The sequence below is a fragment of the Nannospalax galili genome, unplaced genomic scaffold (genome assembly GCF_000622305.1).
Source record: "Nannospalax galili isolate Female #2095 unplaced genomic scaffold, S.galili_v1.0 scaffold259, whole genome shotgun sequence".
Taxonomy (NCBI): Eukaryota; Metazoa; Chordata; class Mammalia; order Rodentia; family Spalacidae; genus Nannospalax; species Nannospalax galili.
The window spans coordinates 3,102-14,522 of record NW_008344750.1 but is presented as its reverse complement, the minus strand read 5'-3'; the positions used below and the strand labels follow the sequence as shown (position 1 = coordinate 14,522).

General features: G+C 41.6%; 2 pseudogenes; both read right to left on the bottom strand.

Moving 5' to 3' along the window:
* LOC103740479 overlaps positions 1-7,547 on the bottom strand; it is a 15,782-nt pseudogene extending 8,235 nt beyond the window's left edge.
* A 394-nt stretch (positions 7,548-7,941) lies between these two features.
* LOC103740478 lies at positions 7,942-8,953 on the bottom strand (annotated as a pseudogene).
* Between the last annotated feature and the right edge of the window lie 2,468 nt (positions 8,954-11,421).

Sequence of the window (11,421 nt, the reverse complement as noted above, 5' to 3'; positions counted from 1 at the left end):
TATTTGCAGTATGGGGAATCAAATCCAGTGTGTTATGCATGATGAGAAAGTGCTATACAACTGAGCCCCATCCCCAGCCCTACTCCTTAGTTTAAATTCAGGTGTGCATTGATAAATGTGAAGACAAAGGAAACAGTCACATCCATAATCACAAGTGAGTGAATGAGTGTCTTAGGGTTATATATAACAACCCTTCAACTTCTGAACAAATAATACTGTTTGTTATTGGATAATAGATCCATTTCACCCAATTTGGAAGGCGTATTTAGACAAATTTAGAGGAACAACCACCCTTAAAATACATAATACATGGCAAATATTAATTTCTTGTGGAGTATATACATTTCTGAAAATTTCACACACATCATTATAGCTCATGATTTTAAAGATTTCAATAAGTTAAGTCAAAAACATACTTTATACAGCATTAAAGATATAAGACTCCCCTAAACATCAAGGTCGGTTCAACATTAGAAAACCAATAGGACACACAATATTAAGACATCAAAAGGCAAAAGCAACTCCATCTATAATCTGACACAAAAAGCATTTACCAAAATAAAAACTTCCCATATTGAAAAAGAGAAAAACACAGCACTAAAAGATGAAGAAAACTATCTGAGCATGATAAATAACATTTATGAAAACCCACAGCCAACATCAGATTCAAAAATTAAAGACTGAAGCTTTCCCTTTGAGATTTCTGAAAAGGAGGTTAGTAGACTATACATGTTTATTACTTTTTCTAAGTAAATGATTTTAATGTGTATCTATATAAAATTACAAGTGTTGCCCCAAAGATAAATAAATCTTAATTTTATACACACACGCGCGCACACACACACACAGACACACACGGCATGAAACTTATTCTGAGAGGGTGAATGTGGCACAGGTGAAAGTTTCCAGAAAGCTGCAACTATAAAGACTGACTGAGGCAGCTGTGGTGGCACCCACCTTTAATCCCAGCACTCAGGAGGCAGAGGCAGGTGGATCTCTCTGAGTCCAAGGCCAGCCTGGTCTACATAGTGAGTTCCAGGCCGGTTGGGGCTACTGGGAGACCCTGTCTCAAAAAGACCAAAAAAAAAAATGACTGAAAAATGTGATTGTGGAGAGAGGCTGAAATGTTGCAGGTCCAGGTCCTAATTACAAATTATTTTGGCCCCTTGAATAGCCATTATCCTCTTTTATACATGACTTTGTGAGCCTTGTAACTATCGCATGAAACCTCTTATGATGCACTAACTTAACAGACCACTAGCTTCAACGAACTGCAAAGCTAAGACTGTCCTCAGATATCATCTGAGGCTTAGAGAAGAGGTTTTCCATCTTTCCTGTAACCTGCCTACCCAATATTTTCACCAACGTATTTTACGTGTCTTTATTATTTATTTATTATTTTCTTCGTTCTATGACTATAAAACTTCACGAAACTATTACCACATTGGAACATGGTATTTGGGGAAAATCTGAATTTGTGTTCCCAAGCTAGGTCACTCATATTTGGTTCCACAATAAACCACCACCCCTTCCCGTTCCACTTTGAGGTGAGAGCTGTTTCTTGCAATGATAATGAGAAAGAAGTAATTCAATGAGAGAGAAGCAACAAAGAAACGAATTCAGATGCAACTATGATGGAAATAACTGGAATTGAACGTGTCTTCTACAGCTGACTGATAAACTCCATCCCTCACACACAACAAAGATACCAAAAAAGCAGTGGGTATTAGGCAAAATGGGGAGGGGTGGGATCCCTGAACACAAAGAACTGCACAGCCTTCATTGTGTGAGCTGGCCAACAGCTATGCACAGAGTGAGCTCTTTCTAAGCAAGTAGAAATAGAGAATAGACATTGAAAATTCATAGTAGTTGAAAATTTCGGGAAGAAATTTAAGAAATGTGGGAGCCACAGATCAAGGGCGTTATAAATCTAAATAAATCTCTGTTTGCATCCCTGGCTTATCCTGCATTGTACATGTGTAGGAAATTCTCTAAAGAATCTATCAACAAAGCAGTTGGGAGGCAGAGGCAGGTGGATCTCTGTCAGTTCAAGGCCAGCCTGGTTTACATAGTGAGTTCCAGGACAGCTGGGGCTACAGGGAGACCCTGTCTCAAAAAAAAAAAAAGAATCAACTACCAACAAGAAATTGTCAGAAGGTAAAACAAAACAACAAAAACCTGAGAAAAATTTCAGTTGCTGTTTACAGTAGTAGAGACAGAGTTAGAATTGGGATGTCAGCAAGTTAGAATGGTTAGGTCATGGGCCGCCACTTTAGGACCCATGAACTTATAAAAATTAGGTCATACCTCACTGATGCTCAGGCCCCTATCTCCTATAGACAACAACAGGGATGTGTAAACAAATGCTCTTCCTTATCTCTGCAACTCTGACGTTTGCCCCCGAACTTGCTTTGAGCTATGACCAGGCTCCCAACTAGGGAAACCTTCTGAAAGAAAGAGATCTTTACCTCTCTATGTCTGTCTCTCTCTGTCCCTATCTCAACCTATCTCACACTATCTCTGTATCTTTGGCCTGCATACTCTCATTCTCCCTTCTCTTTCTCTCCCTCTCTTTTCATCCCTCCCCCTTTTTAGGTACCCCCACTGTGCTATTCATAGCAGATATCTCTTTCATTCTTTTACCTTAGGCTTCCATGTCCATAATATTCTCCCACCTCACAGCCCCATCATGTTGCCCTGGTCTGATACACTCGTCTCATGGCCCAACCATGGCCTCCATTGTCATGTAGCCATCTCTCTCCTAATAAATGACATTTTCCAAAGGATAATTCCACACTAGCTAAAATTACCCCCACTAGTCAGTTCAGTGTGGATAATTTTCCATACTGAACCACCACTCTTTATCTCCTGTTCTTAAAAAGAAAGACTATGTAGCTATCTCAGACTTTTCACTTAAATCCCACAAATGCTGTGCCTTAGCTAACATAATATATCCCATGGGTGAAGAAATTCCTCTTAGGAGAATCTCCTCTTAGGCTAACAATAAACCCAACCCCAAGACAATAGATGGGATAAAACAACCAAAATCGTGCCAGGAATTAATGAAATACAAATGAAAAAACAACACAAAGAATTAATGAAATGAAAAGTTGGTTCTTTGAAAAGATAAACAAATTGACAAACCATTACCCAAATTAACCAAAATAAGGAAAAAGAAGACTCAAATCATTATAACAGATACTGGTGAAATTCAGGAAATCATGAGGACATATCTAAAAACCTATACTACACTAAACTGGAAAACTAAAATGGATGTATTTCTAGATGCATATGATACAGCATACCAAAATTAAACCAAAATGAAAGAAATAATTTAAACAGATCTATAACTAGCGATGAAATTGAAGTGGTAATAAACAGTCTCCCAACTACAAAAGCCCAGAACCACTTGGATTCACTGCAGGATTCCACCAAAACTTCAAAAAGGACCAACACCAACACTACTCAAAGTATTTCACAAAACAGAAAAGGAAATGAGGCTTACAAACTCTTTCATGACACCATTATTGCCCCTATACCAAAACTAGACAAAGACAGCACCACAAAAGACAAGTACAGACCAATACTGATGATTAACATAGATACAAAAATCCTCAATAAAATAATCACAAACTGCATTCAAGATCACACCAAAAACATCATTCATCACACCAAGTTGACTTTATAGTAATTTTAATTAAATTTTTATTTTATATTTATGAGTGTTTTGCTTACAAATATGTAAGTCATGAAATGTCCACAGAGAATAAAAGAGGGTGTTGGACCCCCTGGAACTGGAGTTACAGGCAGTTATTAGTTACCACATGGGTGCTGAGAGCCAAACCTGGGTCTTCTGCAAGAACAGCCACTGCCCTTAACCCCTGAGCCAGCTCTCTAGCCCTTCCCAAAATTGGCTTTATTCCAGCAGTGCAGGGATGGTTCAACATAGGTAAATCGATAAGTACAATTAATCAAACAAATGAACAAAAGACATCTTAATAGACACAGAAAGGGATTTTGACAAATTCAGCATCCCTTCATAATAAGAGTCATGGAGAAATTAGGGATGGAGGGCACATACCTCAGCATAATAAACGTTATTTCTGACAAATCTATAGCCAACATCATGCTAGATGGGGAAAATCTCAAGGCATTCCCACAAGATCAGAAACAAGGCAAAGGTGTCCACTCTCTGCACTTCTATTCAACATAGTGATTGAAGTCTTAGCTCCAGTGAAGGACAAGGGAAGGGAATACAATGAAAAGGTGTCAAGGTATCCCTATTTTTAGATGATATAATTCTAAACATGGGACTGTATAGACCTCTCCCCACCCCTCAGAGCTGATAAACACTTTCAGCAATGTGACAAAATGAAAAATTAATACAAAAAAATGAGTAGACTTCCTATGTACCAATGACAAATATACTGAAAAAGAAATTAAGGAAACAATCAGACACACACACACACACACACACACACACACACACACAAAATACCTAAGGATAAACCTAAACAAGTAAATGAAAGACTTTTACAATAAAAACTTTAAGACATTGAAAAAAGAGCCATACTAATAAAAATAGCATGATACTGGTAGAAAAACAGATATATATAGATCAATGGAATAGAATAGATATCAGATATAAGTCCATACAACTACAATGACCTGATTTTTTGCAAAGATGCCCAAAATGTACATTGGAAAAAAATACAATATCTTCAACAAATGGTGCTGGGAAAACTGAATGTCAACATGCGGAAAAATAAAACTAGATCCTTATCACTCACCTTGCACAAAAATTCCAGACGAATAAAAAACCTCATCATAAGACCCAAAACCTTGAAACTGCTAGAGAAATGAATAGGGAATATGCTTCATCTTAGAGGCACAAGTATAGGCTTCCTTTTTCATATATAAACATTTTATTAGCATTGTCTTATATTTTATATACCATTTTTTTTCTCTTGTATGTGGATTCTAGCTTTGGATCTTTAGGTATGTAAACTAGATGATGAAGTTGAAGAACTGGACTGCTGAAGAAAAGAATTTAAAAAAATTTTTTTCTAACACAGGAATGGAAGATGCAGGAAATGTGGGACGCCCTGAAAAGAACAAATCTATGCATCATAGGCATACAGGAAGGGAAAGAATCTGAGGTCAATGGCACTGACCAGATCTTCAACAGGAATATAGAGTATAGGAAAGACATACCTATGCAGATACAAGAGGCACACAAAACACCAATTAGACAAGACCAGAACAGAAACTCCCCATAGCATATCAGAGTAAAAACATTAAATGTACAGAACAAAGAGAAGGTAGTGAAAGCTGTTGGAGAAAAACAAGCTACATATAATGGAAAACTCATCAGAGTGACAGCTAACTTTTCAATGTAAACCATGAATGCCAGAAGAGCCTGGAACAAAGTAGTCCCAGTTTTAAATGACCATAGATGTCAATTCAGAATACTTCACCCATGAAAAGTCAAATTTACTTCTGGGAGGTCCATGCTCCGAGTGCTCTCAGCTCCTAGGCCCTCTGTGAAGTGCTGTGCGACCTTCTCTCCCCACGCTGTCCTTACGACCAACCAACAAAACTGACACAATGTCCCTCTAAGCTACAGTTTAGGGAATAAAGATGTTTATTCAGGTTTCCCTACAGAGTTTATGATGTCCAGGAAGGGTTACTTACAAAGGTATGGGCACCGAGGACATTTTTCCCTATATCTCAGCTGAGCTTTCCAGATTCATACCTACCAGCCTGCCAGCCCAAGATGGCAAAGCTCCCACCTCCTCCCTGGCTTCTTCCAAGTCTGTGTCTATCCCTAGACCCACCCCCTCATGTAATTGAAGTTTACCAATTGTGTGAGAGGGGTGACTGTCTCCATCCCTTCTTATGGAGTCTCTTAGTGTTTGAACATCCAACTGTTGCTAGTCCTTTTGGAGGACATGCCTATCCAACAACTCAGCAAAACGATCTATCATAGTAGAAGGGGAAAAATATTTTTTCCATGACATGAAAAAGTCCAAAAAGTCCATAGTCCAAAAGAATTCATGTCCACTAAACCAGCTGTACAAAGAATACTTGAAGCAATACAAAGAACTGAAGAAGGGATGACTATACCCAAGAAGTTACAGAAAGAAAATAAAAAGAAAGTATAATTACAAAAACACAAAATAGGACCAAGAATACAAATTAAAATGATAGTAACCAATACACATCTTTCAATAATATCTTTAAATATCAATAGCCTCAACTCTCTAGTCAAAAGACATAGGCTAGTGGAATGGATTAAGAAACAAAATCCATCTCTTCCTTGTTTGCAAGAAACTCATCTCACCTTCAAGGACAGGCACTACTTTAGCGTGAAAGGATGAAAACAATATTCCAAGCAAATGGCACTCAGAAGCAAGCAGGTGTCACAATTCTAATATCTGACAAAAAGAGTTCAAATTAAACCTAATTAGGAGATAAAGAGGGCCATTTCATTCTGAGCAAAGGAACAGTTGACCATGAAGACATTATAATCATAAACATATGTATCAAATACTGGTGCATCCAATTTCTTAAGAAGAATACTTGATACAGGACTATAAAATACAAATTAACCCCAACTCAGTAATAGTAGGTGACCTCAATACATCACTGTCTCCAATAGACAGGTCAACTGGATGAAAGAACAGAGAGACATCTGAATTAAATGACATCTTACATCAAATGGACCTAACAGACATCTATATCCAGGTTCTCTAAAATTGCCTTCATACTAGGACACAAAATACACCTCAACAAATACAAAAAAAAAAGAAAAAGAAATGATTCCATGCATTCTCTCAGACTGCAATGTAATAAAGCTTATAATCAACAGCAAAAGAAGTTCTAGTAACTACATGAGCTCATATAGATTAAATAATACACCCCTGAATAATGAATGTGTCAAAAAAGAAATTAGGAAAAAATAAACATAAACATATTCCTGGAACTAAAAGAAAATTATAGCACAGCACAACAGAGCCACTGGGACACTTTAAAAGCAGCTCTAAAAGGGAAGTTAATAGCTCTACGTGCCTACATCAAAAAAAAAAAATAGAAAGAGCACAAAAAAAAAAAAAATACAAGAACAATCCAAACCCAAACCTAGCAGATAAGAAGAAATAACAAAACTCAGAGCAGAAATTAATGAAATAGAAACAAACATATAAAGGAAACATCACAACAAATAACAAAAAGATCCAGAACATTATAAGGGAATACTTTTTTTTTTTTGGCTGTTTCATCACACATTTGATTCTTTTTTTTTTAAATAAAAGGCAAGAGCTGAATAGAGGGCTAAAGAAGGAAACCCCTTTTTAAAGTGAAGTCTCCCTACCCCTATCCGCAAGACTGTAGCATCCCTATATATTTGTATTAAAAACAAACAAACAAAAAAGTAAAATCCAGCAAACATGAAAATTTTGACCTGGACTTCATCTCTCTCCCAACACCTACCTTATTAAGAGAAACACCTTACACAGCTCCTGCTCAGGGGTTCCATAGCCCCACATATGGGCTGTGCCCTCCTTGTCCCAGCCCCCTTCCCAAAGCATGGAGAAAAACATGCACACCTCGGTGCTTTCTGCACTCACAGATGAATGTTAGCACTTTCTCTCTCCTCCATGGCTCCCTTGAACTGCTGGGTTCCTTTTTGGAAACTTGGTCCCTTGCCCTGAATGTCTGGGAAACCACACACACACACACATACACGTACACGCACACACACACACACCATTGCATCGTCTCTTCCTTTGGGAAACAAAAGGATGTCTGATTCTACTGATATCCCACCACTGCTTAAGGGTAGGGGCTTAAAGTCCTATTGGACAGAGTCTAGTGGAAATCCTAGAGGGGGCCATCCAATGTGGTGGGGTCAACAGGGAGCTTCTTAGCCTTCGAGACGGATCAGGGGGTGTTTAGGAGTGGTCTCAGAAGTAAGTGGATGCTCAAGAGTGCAAGCAGTGGGGGAGAGTTGTTGCCCACTCGGATCTGTTCCTTGTGTTTCAAGTGGGCCAGCTTCACCTTCTCTATCTCAGTGGTGGGTGGGGGCTTCTCCAAGTGGCAATTAATCATAAGCTGGTACACAAAGACACAGGCGATAGAGCCCTGGAGCAGAGAGACAATAGGTACCTACCACCAGTGTCAGTTGTGAAGACTATGACGTGAAGACCTCTAAGCCCCAGTCAGCCAGGGCAGTGAAAAGATGAGGTCCAAAGTCAGGGCAGAGTTGACAGCATAGCCAGAATTGAAGCCAATGGACGTGCCAATGACCAGGACCACAAGGGCCACAGTGAAGCCTTCCACACCTCAAGGGACAGGGTTGTTGTAGGGGTCAGCAATGACCAGCACACACACAATGAGGGAGGCTGTGCCCATTAACTGATCAAAGAATACATTGCCCAGGTCCAGGTGTCCAGAAAGGTAGGTAGCAAAGATGCCAGCTGTGCCATTTGGGCCAGAGAGGATAAATTCGTTGTTGCCAAAGCCCAAGACTGCATCACAGTACAGCCCAAAAAACAATTGCAGCACCCAAAAAGGTTCCCAAATGTCTGAACCAGTGTATAGATGTGCAGTTTGATCCAGGGCTCAGGTACTAGGAAGCACACCGCAAAGGTCACCACAGGGTTCAGGTGGGCCCCAGACACCTGGCCAGTTACCAGGATGGTGAGGTCGACACCAAAGCCAAAGGCCAAGTTGATCGTGAGGAAACCACGATGGGCGCCCCTACTGAGCCCCACCTGGGCCACAGAGCCACATCCAAATGCCTCAAGGACAGTGCCTTAAGCAGCTGGTACCAAAAATGGAGCATCTCCCCACAGTAGTTCATCAGATCCTTCTGTCCTGACCCACGGTGGGAGCAGGTGGGGGTCCTATCCAGTGGGAAATGGAGTGTGATGGGCACAGTCTGTAAGAGCATACTTTAAAAACCCTATATTCTATTAAAATTGAAAATTTAAAAAAAATGGATGAATGTCTAAATTCATGAAAACCACCAGAGCTAAATCAAGAAGAGATCAACTTAAACAGACCCATAACAAATAAGGAAATTGAAGTAATACAAAACTTCCAAACTAAAAAACCCAGACCCAGATGGATTCACAGCAGAAATCGGTACTCTTAATCGAGACTCTTAATCTCAGGGTCGTGGGTTCGGGCCCCACGTTGGGCGCCACTTGTTGATCACCCCCCAAGCCCACCAGGCTTGGGTCTTCAACAAAAAGAACACTCAGGTATACGTCTGAAGTTATGCGAGGAATTTATTAAAGGGACAGCAGGTACAGAGAGGAGAGCTCTCTTTAGAAGGAAGAATCAGGAAGAATCTACTGAGGGGTCCCACAGGTCCTTTTTATCCGACCCAGAGTTTGGGTCACCTAGGTGAATCTTCCCAACAGAAACAAAAGGGTTACTAAGAGACAGCATGAAGGCTGAACTGAAACTAACTTTCTAGAAGACTTGATTTATCATCCAGGTACAGCCTGTCAGCTCTGACCACAGACGTAGAGAGCTCAGAAGCTCTTAAAGTGACACTCTCCTAATTTCCAATGCTTATGACAAGCATGGCTCCCGACAGAAATCTACCAGACAGTCAGCCAAAGAAGATCCACAATGAATGCTATTTAAATTATTCAGCACTACTTAAATTATTTGATACTACTTAAGGGGCTAGAGAGATGGCTCAAAGGTTAAGAGCACTGGCTACCCTTGCAGAGGACCTCTGTTTGGTTCACAGCACCCACATGACAGCTAACAACCATTCATAACTCCAGTTATAGGGGATTCAAAGCCGTCTTCTGACCTACACAGGCATTGCATGACATAGATGCACTTACATACATTCACACAACACATACACATACACACACACACACATACACGCACAACAGAAACAAAGGGAGAACTCCCAAACTCTATGAGGCCAGATAAAAACACAACAACAACAAACTATAGGCCTATAACCTAATGAACATAGATGCAAAATTTCTCAACAAAATACTTACAAATTGCATACAGACACACATCAAAAAGATCATCCACCGCTCTCTCTGAGGTAAGTCTATCCTGCCCTCTGTGCCTTGGCTCTCCCAGCCTCACTCACCCTCCCATCTCCCCCACCAGTCTCTCCTCCTAGCCTGGGTCCTGTCCCATTCCTTGTCTTGGTGCCCCAGACACTTGGGGAACCACCACTGCTTCTTCCTGATCCTGTGCATTCAGAGTAACTCAGTTCCTTCTCAGGTCCCCAGGAGCACTGCTTCTGGGCCTGGTTGCACACTCACCTCCCTCTGCTTCCCTGGGCCTGCAGGACCCTCAGGCTTCTCTCTGGGGTAAGTCCATTTTGCCCTCCATGCCTTGAATCCCCCAGCCTCACTCACCCTCCCATCTCCCCCGCTGGTCTCTGCTCCTAGGCTGGGTCCCGTCCCATTCCTTGTCTCTGTGCCCTAGACAACTGGGGAACCACCACTGCTTCTTCCTAATCCTTTGTAACCAGAGCAACTCAGTTCCATCTCAGGTCCCCAGGAGCACTGCTTCTGGGCCTGGCCCCACAATCACCTCCCTCTGCTTCCCTGGGCCTGCAGGACCTGCTGGCCTCTCTCCAACCTGCAGGCTTCTCTATCCAAGGTAAGTCCATTGGCCCTTGGCACCTTGGCTCCCCCAGCCTCACTCACCCTCCCATCTCCCCCGTTGGTCTATCCTCCTAGTCTGGGTCCTGTCCCATTCCTTGTCTTGGCACCCCAGACACCTGGGGAACCATCACTGCTCCCTGATCCTGTGCATCCAGAGCAACTCAGTTCCTTCTCTGGTCCCTAGGGGAGCTCAGGGCCTGGCCATGCCCTCACCCCCCTCTGCCTCCCTGGGTCTGCACAACCTGCCAGTCTCTTTCCTGGACACTGGGGCTGACCTTTCCTCTTCCTGGTCCTTTGCATCCAGACGAACGCAGCTCCTCAGTGTAGTCCCCAGGGACCCTTGGGGCCGCCTCCCGCCCCCATCTTCTTTTGCATCTCTGGGTGGCATGGCCACCAGCTGCCCTAGACCAGCACCTTTCTTGGGCTCAGTTCCCAAGCCAACCCAACCCCCAAATTCCTGAGGACAAAATCTATCCTGGAGGGATCCAGACCTTAGGAGAAAGCCTGAGAGCATCTGGTCCTCATCTGACTTAGGCCTCTGCAGGAACTCCTGAAGACAAAAGCAATCTGGTCACTCCAATATAAAATCAAAAGAGAGAACTGGAAACTTAGAGGAACCAGCCTTTCATGCCCAAAAAGTAAACCACAAAGACACATAAAGTTCACAAAAAGTAGACCTAAACCACTTGAAGGCCTGAGTCTCACACAAGAATCAGAAACTACAAAAGAAATTCACATGTCAAAATCACAGAGAAAAAATAAT